Source organism: Ovis canadensis, chromosome 25 (assembly GCF_042477335.2).
Source record: "Ovis canadensis isolate MfBH-ARS-UI-01 breed Bighorn chromosome 25, ARS-UI_OviCan_v2, whole genome shotgun sequence".
Lineage (NCBI taxonomy): Eukaryota > Metazoa > Chordata > Mammalia > Artiodactyla > Bovidae > Ovis > Ovis canadensis.
This window is the reverse complement of record NC_091269.1, coordinates 61819167-61835463: the sequence shown is the minus strand read 5'-3', so window position 1 is coordinate 61835463 and position 16297 is coordinate 61819167.

Below are 16297 nucleotides of genomic sequence, written 5' to 3'. Positions count from 1 at the left end.
ATCTACAAAAGAGAACTGTACTTAAATGTTCATTGTAGCTTTCTTTCTAATAGAAAAAAAAAAAATCTGGAAGTAACAGGTAGATGAATAAATGAGTTCTGGTATAATAAAAATGGATATAAAAATCCAAATAGATGAATCTTAAATTTTTAAGAAGCCAGACACAAAAAGATACATACCTTATGAGTCCAGAATAATCAAAACTAATCTCTGTGGACAATCTCTATAAACACAGTGGTTGGGTGGTCGAGGGGAGGAGGCAAAGGGAGCTCTTTTGAAAACTGAAAATGTTCCGTCCTTTGTTATAAGTGATGGTTACATAAGTACGTTTGACGATCAAAATTCTCCAAACTGAAAGCTTACAATCTTCGGTTTTACTGTATGTCGGCGGTGCCTCAATTTAAAGAAGTCTTTTACAGCTCTGTCTAGAGGATCGCGGACCTAGGAACCGAATGGAGTTCTTTCTCTGGAAGGGAAGAGGGTGTGCTCAGTCAGTAAGTCGTGGCTGACATCTTCGTGGTCTCAGGACTAGAGCCCAGCAGGCTCCTCTGTCCATGGGGATTTTCCAACAAGAATGCTAGACTGGGGTACCATTTCCTTCTCCAGGGGATCTTCCCAACCCAGGGATCAAACCCACATCTCTTGGTCTCCTGCACTGGCAGGCAGATTCTTTACCACTAGCACCACCTGGGAAGCCTAGGAAGAGGGGGACTGGGCTATAAAGTACAAAGTGGGGCCCATGTCTAACCCTATATCCCCAACCCTCAGTCCCAGAGTTGAATTCTTTGCCAGAGACTTGCTAAGGGTGTGTTCCCATGCAGACTCTGGATAGGGTGCCTCTGGCGCCTCCAGCACTTACTTCCCTCTGGATCCAAATCCAGTACAGCTTTACCAAGTGTGCACAAGCCCCTCCTTGTGAGACAAGGAGGTGATTTCTATTCAGAGATTTTGTTTTCTTGGGCTCCAAAATCACTGCAGATGGTGACTGCAGCCATAAAATTAAAAGACGCTTACCCCTTGGAAGGAAAGCTATGGTAAACCTAGACAACATATTAAAAAGCAGAAACATCACTTTGCCAACAAAGGTCGGTCAGGTCAAAGCTATGGTTTTCCTAGTAGCCATGTATGGATGTGAGCTGGAACATAAAGGAGGCTGAGCACTGAAGAATTTAGACGGCTCTTGTCCCTTGGGCAGCAAGGAGATCAAACCAGTCAATCCTAAAGGAGACCAACTCTGAATACTCATTGTGAGGACTGATGCTGACGCTGGAGCTCCAGTGCTTGGTTACCTGATGCGAAGAGCTGACTCCCTGAAAAAGACCCTGATGCTGGGAAAGACTGAAGGCAGGAGGAGAAGGGGCGGCAGAGGACGAGACGGTTGGAAAGCACCACCGAGTCAGTGGACGCGAGCTTGCACAGACTCCGAGTCCGTGTCCACAGAGTTGGACATGCCGCGGCGACTGGACAACCGTCCTGCCTGAGCTCTCTGAGTGGGTGTGAAGGACATCGGCCCATTCTGACTCTGTGAACAGCACAGCAATCCTGATACAGACTTCAGAGAAGACGGGTGGCGGAGGGACAGGCCACTCCCTCTCTCTCCCCTTCCCTCTGCTCACCCGTCGCCCGGGCCTCTTCTAATGCCCCGCACCCCCAGGAAACAGTACCCAGCGTGTACATCAACTACCCTGCTGTGCTCAAGGCTTCTTTTGTTTGGCTAGTTTTCATTTTCACTGTTAATACAGTTTCCAGTTATGTGCTGGAATCAATGCCTGTAGCCTTGTGAGAGCTGGTTATTCAATTTTCAGGTAGCTTAAGAGCTCGTCATTAAACAAAACCATCAGGTAAATAAATTATATAGTAAAATGTAATAAGCATTCAAAACGTATCATGGCCTGATTAATATGCTACATCTCGCTCTTGCCTCTGCTCTTGGAATCGTCTAGTGCACAGACAGTAGGGGCTGTCGTGTGTCCCTTCCTAGCACTGCGGTCAGTAACGTCTGGTCGGTAGACTGAAATCATCCGCTGTGGGCGTACTTACCCTGCAGAAATTGGCAAATGCTACGAATAAGTGCTGTCCTACTGAAGAGCTGATTTCAATCATTTGCCTGCTGGCCACGCCATGGCCCCAGAGCCCTGTGCACCTGCAGGAACTGCTGAGCTTTACATTGCAGACTGGCGTGGTCCCTTCTGTGTCTCTGAATGACCCTGGAGCTGTGGTGTGGCATCCGGAGTGTCAGGAGGAGGTACATGAGGCAGGCTGTTCAGCTGGCAGTCAGCGGCACACATCAGAGGGAATCAGGCAGCCCTGGGGTCGGCCGAAGCCACGGGGTGGTGGGCAGTGGGCAGATGAGGGCAATGCTGGGAAGTGGGCACGGCAGGGCTCACGCTGACCCAGGAAGGACTGAAGGGAAACTGGAGCCCCGTCGGCCCCGAGGTTTTGAACTGAGCCGTGGACAGATGCTGTTGTCACAGAGGGAGATTACACTGGGGACCAGGACTGAGAAAGGAGGATTTGAGGTAGCAGATAGGTGGGCTCCAGGTGAGACGTTTACAACTGGCCTCCTGTTTGCACTTCCTGAGAGAAGAGATAGGTGGGCCCCAGTCCAGGCATTTACCGTCAGCCTTCTGTTTGCCTCCAAAATGGAAGCAGCAACAGAAACAGGGGAAATAGCTAGGCTTCGTCTCTTGCAAACATCCTAAGATAATAGCCGTGGCAAGGACAAAGAGGGGCAGAGCCCTGTCTGAGTGAAGCATTAAGTCTCCCCCGCCCACACACACGCTTGGGGCAAGGAAGACACAAGTGCAGAAAGATTCCTTGGGGTCAAAAGTCAGGGGATAAAGCCAGGCCCTAATGAGTCTTGCTCATCCCGGAAGCCTTCACTTCGAAGGCTTTTTCTGGCTGAGGGGTGTGTGCCACCTCAGGGGAGGGTACTGCGACAAATAGCCAGGGGGTTACTGAGCAAGATGATTAGCCTGAGGGAAGACGAAGACCCAGAGAATTGACCCCTTATAAAGGCTTGAAGCCACAAAGGCGCAACTCTCTCTGAGTCCACCCGAGGCCCTTTCCACACGCATTTTTCTTCTCCATAAACATTTTGCTTCACCCTTCAGCTTCTGCGGGCTCGCCTGAGCTCATTCTTGACTCAGCAGGCAAGGGCTAGGGACTCAGGCACTGACTGTTGGCTGCCCTTGGCCCCTGTGGTCCAGGAGTCAGAGCTCCCGTTTCAGAAGACTGAGGTCTTGCGCCCAGCTGCCGCTTGCTGCTTCTTGCTGTAAACTGCCCGCTTACTACTGTGTGCATCCAAACCACCTCTGAGCTGTCTTAACACAGAACTAATGGCAACTCACTCTGGTATTCTTGCCTGAGAAGCCCATGGACAGGGGAGCCTGGCAGCCCAGTCTATGGCGTCGCAGAGCCGGACACGGCTGAAGTGACTTAGCAGCAGTAGCAAAGACAACTCACTCTGGTGTTCTTGCCTGAGAAGCCCAAGGACAGGGGAGCCTGGCAGCCCAGTCTATGGCGCCGCAGAGCCGGACACGGCTGACAACCTAAAGAGCAGCAGCAACAGAAATGGGCAGCATCCGTGACCCTGAACCCGGGCGTCAGCCAAGCAGAGACTGGAGGAAAGGCATTCGAGTCCTCTGCTAACAGATCATCTCCCCTTGCTCAGCGTGTTTTCACCTTGTTTTACGACCTGAGTGTCAGAGCTGCAAGAATGCTTGTGACCCTCAGACCCTCTCGCCTCATTGAACAGATGAGATCATTAGGAGGTAAGCAGATCCCACACCTGTCCCTCCCAGGCCAGCCCTACCACCCCAAAACAACACCCCAAAAGCAGGGGTTGGATGGGGTCTGTGAGGCGCAGCCTTTTCCTGTTCAGCAGGGACAATGGGATTTGCCATCAGCTTTGACAGGACAGGCCAGGAGTGAAAGTGAAGATGAAACCTCAGCCCCAGGGAGCTACAAGGGTGAGAAGAAGCGAGAAGGGAGAAGAGAGCCAGGGCAGGTGCTGCAGGCGGAGCCAGCTCTCACCTCCTGCCCAGGGAAGCCCAGGCCCGGGCTCTCAGCCGCCCTGAGGAGGACAGGGAGCGCTTCCACTCCGGCCCAGACCTAGGAGGCAGAGGAGCCTGAGTCCAGCAAGAACAAAGCGAAAGAAGAGGGCTCCCCTGTCCAGGTAGCACGGGGAACGGGGGCAGGGTCAGGAGAGAGGAAGCCGGAGGCTGGGAAGAATTCCAGCTCTGGGAGTGGGCGACCCCAGAGGGAGGCCCTGCAGCCATCAGGAGGGCGCTGTTGCTCAGAGGGCAGCTCTCCAGAGGATGCTTATCCTGGTTTGGAGCATGAAAGATTTCACATTCAGGGGGTCCCTACTCGCCCACCCAGAGAGAACACAGGAAGCAGACTCAGAAGGATGAGAGGCACTTGTCCTGTTCCCTGCCATCTCAGACGACTGTTACCTGTATCTTCACTCGGTGTCAGCGTCCGTGGGTGCTAGGCACCACTGCAGGCACAGGGGATGCCGGGGTGCGTGACCCCACAAAGTCCCCGCCCTGGGAGTGCACATCCCACTGGAGGCGAGACAGGCAGCAGGCGCACAAATGAGAAGACGCATGTCTGTGCTGGGAAGAAACAGGAGGAGAATAGCAGGCCCGGCGGGGTCCCCGCGCTCTGGCCGCTCACCTGTAAAACGGGACTGACGTCTCCCCGACAGGGCCGTGCTGCAGCCCAGGTGGGGTGTGCTGGGGTCCAAGCCCCCGAGCGGAGGCGGGTCCAGTGAGGCGAATTCAACCCCTGTTGCTCTGGGTCGTTTTGTCGTGACCAATATATACAAAACTCGCCCTGTAAACGCCTCCACGCGGCATCAAGGACTTTCACAGTGTCTGTACAACCATCAGCCAACCATCAGCACCATCCATCCCCAGAACTTTTTCATCGTCCCACAGAAACGGAAACCATTGAATAACTCCACACTCCTCCTGCGCCCAGCCCCTGGCAATCTCGGTTTTACTCTCCCTATGAATTTGTTTGTTTTAGGGCCTCACTAGAGTGGAATCAATCATAGAGTTTGCCCTTTCATGTCTAACATTTCCCTTAGCTTCACCTAGAAGAGGACTCGCTGGCTCATACAGTAATTCCGTGTCTGCCTTTTGCGGAAGCTCTCTTTTCCAAAGTAACAACACCGTTTTGAGAGCTCCAGTTTCTCTACGTCCAGCCTCTGCCCATTATTTTCCTTTGTCCTTTTTCAGTAATAGCCGTGGAAGTGGGTGTGAAGGGCCGTCTGCTCTCTTTTACGTTTTCACAGTGCGCACTGTCAGACTGCTCCCTGCACGCATGCTCGCAGCGTGCCTGCTCCGAGCATCGTTCGTCCATAGTCTCCAGGGCTGCGCGCACCAGTCTCTACGCTCTACAACTCACGGCTAATTTAAGGCTTTGCCAAAGGTAATCCCAAATGCGTGACTGTCTCTACGTCTCCTTCCACTGAAAAAGAGGTAGCAGAGGGCTGGCAGCCTGTGTGCCGCTGTCAGGCCGAGGGTGTGTAAGAGCCAGTTCCAGCTCTCTCCGCCCCCCTCGCCCCACCACTCCTGCGCACAGTAAACCCGGGGCCCGGGAGGAAGGCAAGGACAAGGGCGGCTCACCCAGGCTTCACACTCATATTTATGGTGCTCTATTTCAAAACAACTGGAACCAGTGTGAGAGGGTAAGGAACAGGCAAAACACAGAGCCTTGAAACAGACTCTCCAGGTCCCCCCGATCTGATCCTCTGTGATCCTCAAGCTCAAACAATAAATAACACACGTTCTGGAACAGAACACACGTCCTGGAGCAGAACACACAAGTGTAATTTATATCTCAAAATCCAAGCAAGTTCCAAACAGCAGCCAAGCCTACAGATACAAATCCCAGCTCATTCATAAGCTGACATTCCACGGTCTGAAAACATTCAGCGAGCAAGAAGGCGCTTTCCTGGGTATGAGTACACACGGCCAGGTCTTGAACTCCCAGGGAGGAGCGCTTCCAGGGGCTTTGTCAAGAGCTAGGCAGTGACTGGGGTGAAAATGTCCGTGTCCTTGGCTATAGATCGGCTTCACATTCACCAGATTTTCATCTCGTCTCACAGTCTCAGGGTAACAAAGCTGGGGGATCCTGAGACCCTCTCACCTCATCACACAGATGAGATCACTGAGGCCCAGCTTTCTACGAGGTAAGCAGCCCCAAGCCTGTCACTCGCAGGCCAGCCCCTCGGCTTCAATACGTCCTCCAATATCTCTTAAGGGCAGCACCCGCCCTTCCTCAAATGGGCAACTTTGAAATCAGTGTTGATAAATCTGTTTTGTTGTTTTCAAACTGACATTTGAGACCCAGCTGATTCTTTTATCAGGAGCAAAACACTGACGTGCCAAGGGGCGGGCTCGAACGTGAGACCGCTTCACTGGAAGCACGGAATACATCATTACGCCACGGCGGGCCCCAAAGGAGAAAAGCCAAGTGCTGATCATAAAGCAACTGGAAGCTGAAACTCCCACTGCGAGACAGGAGAAACTTTCTTGGAATAAGGCAAAGCCAGCTCCGTAAAGGCACACACACCCCCCACCAAAGCTCCGGGACCAGAGAGACCGAGCCAGCCCACGGGGAGACCCGCAGCCTTCCTGAGGGGCAGCCGCTCCCCTGCTCCCTGAGCGACCCTGCTCAGGGACCCCTCCCGGCTCTCATTCTGGGGTGTCCCAGAGCCTTTCTTCTGCTACAGGTTTCCTTGGTTTGGACAAGAATAAGAGCCAGTTTAACAGAGGACGAAGAAATATTCCGAGTACTGCCCCACGCCAGGGCGGGGCTGGGGGCTTCATGTCTCGACATTAAAAGGTGAGGACCTCCCTCCCCATAGACGGAGGCTGGAGCTGAATCTCGAGACCACACACAGCTGGCAGAAACAGCTCTGTGCCCGTTAGACCCGGCCTCCACCCCTGGCTGATTTCTAACGCGAAAAAGCCCGGGCTGATCTCCTTGGGTTTAGGGCACTGAGGCAGCCCGCTCATTTCATTGTTGCTATTGATATTCTTTTCTTTCCCAGTTGATTCTAACGTGCAGTCAGGATTGGGCTTTCCTGGTGGCTCAGATGGTAAAGAACTTGCCTGCAATGCGGGAGACCCAGGTTTGATCCTTGAGTCAGGAAGATCCCTTAGAGAAGGGAATGACTACCCACTCCAGTATTCTTGCCTGGAGAATTCTAGAGTCTGCTGCTGCTGCTGCTGCTGCTGCTAAGTCACTTCAGTCGTGTCTGACTCTGTGTGACCCCATAGACGACAGCCCACCAGGCTCCCCCGTCCTTGGGATTCTCCAGGCAAGAGTACTGGAGTGGGTTGCCATTGTCTTCTCCATTCTACAGTCTACGGGGTTGCAAAGAGTCAGACATGCCTAAGCAGCTAACACTTTAGCATTAAGATAGACAGCCACTGTTAGACCAGCAGTTCTCAATGTTACCTGCACATTAACGTTACCAAAGAAGCTTAAAAAAAAGGTGCTGAGCCTGAGTCCCTCCCACCCCCAATCTCCCTATGTTCTGCTTGAATTGACATGAGGTGACCTGGGCATCAGGATGTATAAAAGCTCCTCAGGATGATTCCTCTGTGCAGTCAAGTATAAGATCCACTGTCTTAGGTGATACTTAGGGGAAAAGAGTCCAGGTTTCTCAAAAAATCCAAGGATCCCATCACCTGGGTGCTTAACACCATAGGGTTCTGCCCACCCTATTCTCCAGGATCGAAGTCTCTGGTTTCACCTATTCCTCAGACACCCTTTCACACAGAGAACGCTGCAGCCAGCCCTGCAGAGCTTCAGCCAGCCTGTGTCCTCTCCCGGAGCCCCGTCCGAGGCTCTCGCCCTGCATCTCAGTCCCCACATCCCCGTGTCGTGAGCCCAGCTGGCATCCCAGAGACCCTGCCAGAGGCGTCTCAGTTCCTTTTAGCCAGTTTTCTGGGTTGTGTTAGTTATTCAAGGCATCAGCAGCCTGACTGCTGAGGAGATGAAGCGCTCAGCCCTCCAAGGAGTCCCCAGAGTGACTGGGAGCACTGGCATCCTAAGAAAGCCTCACTGGCCACCATGCACAAGGCAGAGAAAGCCCAGCCCAGGTGCACAGCAAGGCGGGAAGGATGACTGCGCTGGAGCCAGGTCTCAGAAGAGCCGCCCGCAGGGCCTATTGAGCCAGCCTGGAAAGAGGCTTGTGGATCCAGCGTGGAGAGGCACGCGGTGAATACCATCATCAAGAGGGGGAAGGGGTCTGGCCCCACCCGGCCTCCTTCCCAGCCAGGGACAGAGCCCCCAGAAGCCAGCAAGGAGCCTCCCGTCCCTTGGCCAACCACGGCTGATGTGGGCCCAGCCAGTCTCCGACACGCTCATCAGTGGCTGTGCTGATGCGGGCTGGGCCCGTTCAGGGCACGGCATCCTCTCTCACCAAGGCCCCCGCAGCTGCGACTTTGAGTGCTTCCTGAAAACCGCTTCTCCTAAGGAGTCTCCCTGGATAAGACCAGCCTTCTCATTTATCTCCCAGGGCACTCTTCTAACTGTCGACTGTACACAACTTCATTCTCTTCTGTACCACCTAGCAGTGTGCCTTCCATACACAGGCTATATATTTATATATCTATATATTTATATTTATTTATCTATATATTTTATTGACTGGTACATAATTCCAGTATACTTTTAGGTTACAGAATCAATTACTTAGCAACAGGCATACTGTGGTGGAAAAATGTTTTTCTGTATATGCATAACTATATAACTTGAAGGATTTTCTCTAGTATGTTAGACGAAACAATCTGGAAGGAGATACTTTCTTAATTTTTATCCCTATTTCTTTTTTCAAAATGCATTTTTACTTTTGTCCAAGTAAAAAAAAGTAACCAGGCTTAATTCAATTCATTTCAGTTCAGTCACTCAATTGTGTTTAATTCTTTGCGATCCCATGGACTGCAGCACACCAGGCTTCCCTGTCCATCACCAACTCCTGGAGCTTGCTCAAACTCACATCCATCAAGTTGGTGATGCCATCCAACCATCTCATCCTCTGTTGTCCCTTTCTCCTCCTGCCTTCTATCTTTCCCAGTATCAGAGTCTTTTCCAATGAGTCAGTTCTTCACATCAGGTGGCCAAAGGACTGGAGTTTCAGCTTCAGCATCAGTCCTTCCAGTGAATATTCAGGAGTGATTTCCTTTAGGATGGTCTGGTCGGATCTCGTTGCAGTCCAAGGAACTCTCAAGAGTCTTCTCCAACACACAGTTTGAAAACATCAGTTTTAAAAAAGATTTACTGAGCACGGCCCTGCCTATCAGAGCAAGACCCAGTTTCCCCGCAAGTCAATCTCTCCCCATCAGGAAGCTTCCATAAGCCTCTTATCCTTACCCATCAGAGGGCAGACAGAATGAAAACCCACAATCACAGAAAACTAATCAAACTGATCACATGGACCAGAGCCTCTTCTAACTCAATGAAACTATGAGCCATGCCGAGTAGGGCCACTCAAGACGGACGGGTCATGGTGGAGAGTTCTGACAAAACGTGGTCCACTGGAGAGGGGAGTGGCAAACCCCTTCAGTGTTCTTGCCTTGAGAACCGCATGAACAGGATGAAAAGGCAGAAAGGGCTGACACTGAAAGATGAACTCCCCAGGTCGGCAGGTGCCCAGTGTGCTGTCGGAGAAGAGTGTAGAAATAACTGCATAAAGAATGAAGAGACGGCGCCAAAGGGAAAACCGCGCCCAGCTGTGGATGTGACTGGTGACGGAAGCAAAGTCCAGTGCCGTAAAGCCCCCAGCTCAGTAAGAGCACGAAACAACCAGAGCCTCAGAGCTGCAGATAAAAGCGACAGTAACAAACAGCGATTTGTGTCTCTGATTCCTCTCCCCAGTTCCACTGCCCAGAGACAAATGCTGTCAACTCTTCTAGCAAATTCTTCTGATAGCCGCTTTCGAATTTTGGGGAATATCCTTGTTGCAGCTTCTCACTGGTCAGCTGTAGACATGAACTTCTGACATCCTCATCACTGCCTCTCCTCCCAGCTTCGTAAAATATGGTCGTTCCGGACACTTGTTTTCTTCATTTCTGAGAAAGCCTCCTGCGCTGTTTCTTCAGCACTCTTCCCTCTTTGGTCCGAATTTCTGGAACTTCTATAGAGGAGATAAACCTTAGCCTTTCTCCTTTATTTCTCTGTCTCTCTCTTTTGTTCTATTGATTTTAGATTCCGACTGTTCTGTCATTCCGTTCCGTTTGCTTTATTTCATTTGATTCTGTTTTCCTTTCTTTTCAAAATTCTGTGCTCGGGCTATTTTTTCACTGTGCTCTGCCCGTGTTTCGTGGATGTATCATCTTCCCACGTATCTTTTAGGATGGTAACCATCGGGCTTACTAGTTCCAGCCTCCTGCACTGTCCGCAGCTTCCCTCTGTGTATCCTCTTTCTGTTTGTCTTGGGTCCTCTCTGTCACACTGGAGCCTTCCCCTAACAACCCACGGCCCTGTGTTGACCTTATATCTGGGACAAGGTCCTGCAACACTGACTGGGAGTTTTCTATGGAGATTTCAGGGGCTTGTGGGTTCCACCATCAGACCATTAGATTTTTGGTCCCCTGAAAGTTAGTGTCCAGGCCTTCTCTGAGGCTGTTTGTACGCTCCAGAAAGAGCCCTCCAGCTGCCTGCCTGGGGGTATAGGTGTGCCTGTTGCTGTTCTAGAGTCAGGGAGGAGAAAAGGGCTGAAGAGCTCACAGCTCAGCACAAGTCTGACTAATCCCTGTCTTCCGTCCTCCACTTCGCCGCTTTGCCTAGCCCTCCAGGGCCTCCCATTGCCACCACCCAGTTCATCTGGAGAAGAGGCCTCTGGTTTCTGTTGAATGGAGAGACAGGAGACGGGCAGGGCAGAATGGAGGGGTGGGGGTGCCCAGATGATAGGGAAGGACCCAAGAGTCAACTGCTCCGTTTACAGAATTTCAACCATCCACCCTTCTCTGGGCCCTCTCCTGAGCCCTGCTCTTTGGTTCTTGGCGTCTCTGGGTGCTGAGCCCCCCAGGGATTTTCAGGATGAAAGATACACTGTTGGCAGGAAGGACCCCCTGCGGGCAAGTAGCTCAAACCTTCCCATGTTCTGAAAGTCAGCCACCACGCCTCCACCTTCACTTGAGTCCCCCGCCATGCTCTTACCTTGTGTTCTTGCAGTGAACACTTTTTTTAAAAAACATTTATTTGGCTGAGCCTTGAAGGATCTTTTAGTTGTGGCTAATGGGATCTGGTTCCCTGACCCAGGGATGGAATCTGAGTCCGCTGCATCGGGAGCAGAGTCTTAGCCACTTGACCACCAGGGAAATCCTGGAATGGACGCTTCTGAAATTCTCACACTGTGCTTTGATGGGAGCAGGGTCTGTAGAGATCAAAACAATTCATTCATCAGGCAGGCTCTAGTCACGTGAAATTTCAAGGATGAGTGTAATGATGAGGAGGAGAGACTGTTGCAAAGCAGACATGATGTTACAGAGAGGACAGCACAGGAAAGGACAACGTGAAAGTGTGTGTCTGGTGGGGCTGAGGCTCAGCGCCCAGACTGTCCGGAGAAAGAGAAGAGGGGAGGGGCCAAAGACTCATGAGATGGCACAAGGCAGCTTACAGAAGGCCCAAGAGCTGGCCTAAGGAGTCTAGGCTTTATTCGTTCAGTTCAATTCAGTCACTCAGTTGTGTCCGACTCTTTGTGACCCCATGAACCGCAGCTCACCAGGCCTCCCTGTCCATCACCAACTCCCGGAGTTCACTCAGACTCACATCCATCGAGTCCATGATGCCATCCAGCCATCTCATCCTCGGTCGTCCCCTTCTCCTCCTGCCCCCAATCCCTCCCAGCATCAGAGTCTTTTCCAATGAGTCAACACTTCATATGAGGTGGCCAAAGTACTGGAGTTTCAGCTTCAGCATCATTCCTTCCAAAGAAATCCCAGGGCTAATCTCCTTCAGAAAGGACTGGTTGGATCTCCTTGCAGTCCAAGGGACTCTCAAGAGTCCACACCACAGTTCAAAAGCATCAATTCTTCGGCGCTCAGCCTTCTTCACAGTCCAACTCTCACATCCATACATGACCACAGGAAAAACCATAGCCTCGACTAGACGGACCTTAGTCAGCAAAGTAATGTCTCTGCTTTTGAATATACTATCTAGGTTGCTCATAGCTTTTCTTCCAAGGAGTAAGTGTCTTTTAATTTCATGGCTGCAGTCACCATCTGCAGTGATTTTGGAGCCCCCAAAAATAAAGTCTGACACTGTTTCCCCATCTATTTCCCATGAAGTGATGGGACCAGATGCCATGATCTTCATTTTCTGAATATTGAGCTTTAAGCCAACCTTTCACTCTGCACTTTCACTTTCATCAAGAGGCTTTTTAGCTCCTCTTCACTTTCTGCCATAAGGGTGGTGTCATCTGCATATCTGAGGTGATTGATATTTCTCCCGGCAATCTTGATTCCAGCTTGTGTTTCTTCCAGTCCAGCGTTTCTCATGATGTACTCTGCATAGAAGTTAAATAAGCAGGGTAACAATATACAGCCTTGACGTACTCCTTTTCCTATTTGGAACCAGTCTGTTGTTCCATGTCCAGTTCTAACTGTTGCTTCCTGACCTGCATACAGATTTCTCAAGAGGTAGGTCAGGTGGTCTGGTATTCCCATCTCTTGAAGAATTTTCCACAGTATATTGTGATCCACACACTCAAAGGCTTTGGCATAGTCAATAAAGCAGAAATAGATGCTTTTCTGTAACTCTCTTTCTTTTTCCATGATCCAGCGGATGTTGGTAATTTGATCTCTGGTTCCTCTGCCTTTTCTAAAACCAGCTTGAACATCAGGAAGTTCACGGTTCACGTATTGCCGAAGCCTGGCTTGGAGAATTTTGAGCATTACTTTACTAGCATGTGAGATGAGTGCAATTGTGCAGTAGTTTGAGCATTCTTTGGCATTGCCTTTCTTCGGGATTGGAATGAAAACGGACCTTTTCCAGCCCTGTGGCCACTGCTGAGTTTTCCAAATTTGCTGGCATATTGAGTGCAGCACTTTCACAGCATCATCTTTCAGGATTTGAAACAGCTTAGCTGGAATTCCATCACCTCCACTAGCTTTGTTCATAGTGATGCTTTCTAAGGCCCACTTGACTTCACATTCCAGGTTCTATTAGGTCCATACCATTTCTGTCCTTTATCGAGCCCATCTTTGCATGAAATGTTCCCTTGGTATCTCTAATTTTCTTGAAGAGATCTCTAGTCTTTCCCATTCTGTTCTTTTCCTCTATTTCTTTGCATTGATCGCCGAAGAAGGCTTTCTTATCTCTTCTTGCTATTCTTTGGAACTCTGCATTCAGATGCTTATATCTTTCCTTTTCTCCTTTGCTTTTCACCTCTCTTCTTTTCACAGCTATTTGTAAGTTCTCCTCAGACAGCCATTTTGCTTTTTTGCATTTCTTTTCCATGGGGATGGTCTTGATCCCTGTCTCCTGTACAATGTCACAAACCTCCATCCACAGTTCATCAGGCACTCTATCTATCAGATCTAGGCCCTTAAATCTATTTCTCATTTCCACTGTATAATCATAAGGGATTTGATTTAGGTCTTATCTGAATGGTCTAGCGGTTTTCCCTACTTTCTTCAATTTCAGTCTGAATTTGGCAATAAGGAGTTCATGATCTGAGCCACAGTCAGCTCCTGGTCTTGTTTTTGTTGACTGTATAGAGCTTCTCCAGCTTTGGCTGCAAAGAATATAATCAATCTGATTTCGGTGTTGACTATCTGGTGATGTCCATGTGTAGAGTCTTCTCCTGTGTTGTTGGAAGAGGGTGTTTGCTATGACCAGTGCGTTCTCTTGGCAAAACTCTATTAGTCTTTGCCCTGCTTCATTCCGCATTCCACGGCCAAATTTGCCTGGTACTCCAGGTGTTTCTTGACTTCCTACTTTTGCATTCCAGTCCCCTATAAAGAAAAGGACATCTTTTTTGGGTGTTAGTTCTAAAAGGTCTTGTAGGTCTTCACAGAACCATTCAACTTCAGCTTCTTCAGCATTACTGGTTGGGGCATAGACTTGGATTACTGTGATACTGAATGGTTTGCCTTGGAAACGAACAGAGGTCATTCTGTCATTTTTGAGATTGCATCCAAGTACTCCATTTCAGACTCTTGTTGACTATGATGGCTACTCCATTTCTTCTGAGGGATTCCTGCCTGCAGTAGTAGATATAATGGTCATCTGAGTTAAATTCACCCATTCCAGTCCATTTTAGTTCACTGATTCCTAGAAGGTCGATGTTCACTCTTGCCATCTCTTGTTTGACCACTTCTAATTTGCCTTGATTCATGAACCTGACATTCCAGGTTCCTATGCAATATTGCTCTTTACAGCATCGGACCTTGCTTCTATCACCAGTCACATCCACAGCTGGGTATTGTTTTTGCTTTGGCTCCATCCCTTCATTCTTTCTGGAGTTATTTCTCTACTGATCTCCAGTAGCATATTGGGCACCTAATGACCTGGGGAGTTCCCCTTTCAGTATCCTATCATTTTGCCTTTTCATACTGTTCATGGGGTTCTCAAGGCAAGAATACTGAAGTGGCTTGCCATTCCCTTCTCCAGTGGACCACATTCTGTCAGACCTCTCCACCATGACCCGCCCGTCTTGGGTTGCCCCACGGGCATGGCTTAGTTTCATTGAGTTAGACAAGGCTGTGGTCCTAGTGTGATTAGATTGACTAATTTTCTGTGAGTATGGTTTCAGTCTGTCTGCCCTCTGATGCCCTCTTGCAGCACCTACCATCTTACTTGGGTTTCTCTTACCTTGGGCGTGGGGTATCTCTTCACGGCTGCTCCAGCAAAGCGCAGCCGCTGCTCCTTACCTTGGATGAAGGGCATCTCCTCACCGCCGCCCTTCCTGATCTTCAACGTGGGATAGCTCTTCTAGGCCCTCCTGCGCCAGCGCAGCCACCACGCATTGGATGTAGGGTTGCTCCTCCCGGCTGCTCCTGACCTCGGACTTAGGTAGCTCCTCTCCGTGTTCCTACACCATCGCAGCTTGGCACTCTCGGCCGCTGACCCTGACCTCAGACGTGGGGTAACTCCTCTTGGCCGCTGCCCTTCGGGCATGGGGTCTTCCCGGCTTCTGCCCCTGACCTCAGACGTGGGGAAGCTCCTCTCGGCCACGCTTAGTGCGCGGGTCGCAGCCGCCCGCGCTTGTTCGTTAGGCAATAGAAAATCTTTGAGGGGATTAAGCAAAGTTATAGCTTGTAAGATCTGCAATCTCCACCAACAACTCAGGTCCAGGATGGAGGCTGGAAGACCAGACAATGACAATTATCTGAGCAAGAAAGAGTAAGAGCTGAGCTCAAACAGGGCCAGGAGCAGCAGACATGAGGGTGCAGATGAGAAGCCCCCAGGCTGTAAAACTGGAGGAACTGCAGACAGAGGGAGGAAGGGGGTTCCCAAAGCAGACGTGCTAGCTTTGGTGACTAGAGTAATAATGAGGCTAGTAGCCAGGATATAAAAATCAGGACACAGGAAAATAATGGAGCAGAAATACTAAGTTCAGCTTGGGACATAGCAAGCTTGACACATAGGTGACCAGTATACAGGCGGAAGTTTAGCTAAGGAAAGGAGGCTTGGGCCAGAGGCCCTCCCTGGGATTAATCTCATACTGGAAACACTCAAGCTATGAAATTAGAGAGAATGGAGAGTGGATGAGAGAGAAGGGGATTCCAAAGAATGTATTAGTTAATTCTTGGTGAATAAAAGATTACCCTAAAACTTAGCAACTTGAAACAACACACCCAGCTGGGTGAGCCTAGCTAGGAACCTCTTAAGACTATAGTCAAGCTGCCAGCTGGGGCCACAGTCACCTGAAGGCAGGGGATTTGCTCCTAGGCTCACTCGTGTGGCTGCTGTTGAGGAGGTGTCGGTTCCCCAACATGTGGCCTCTCAGTAGATCCCCTCAAGACACAGCAGCTGTCTTCCCTGAGACAGAGAAAGCGGCCAGGCTGGTGTACTACCACTTCCGCCACATCCAGTCACACAGACCAACCCTCCCCACGCAGGAGGACACACCCCAAGGCGAGACTACCAGAAGGGGAGGTCATAGGAACCATTTGGAGGCCACCAACCACAGATCACCCCAGGTAAACAGAAAAGAGGACTCAGCAGAGGACGCATAAGAAAAAGAAAGTACACAAGCCCCAGTGCATGAAGGATGATTGCCAAAGGCTGGGGTCACAGGGAGCATTTCCGGTAGGAAGGATGTTAA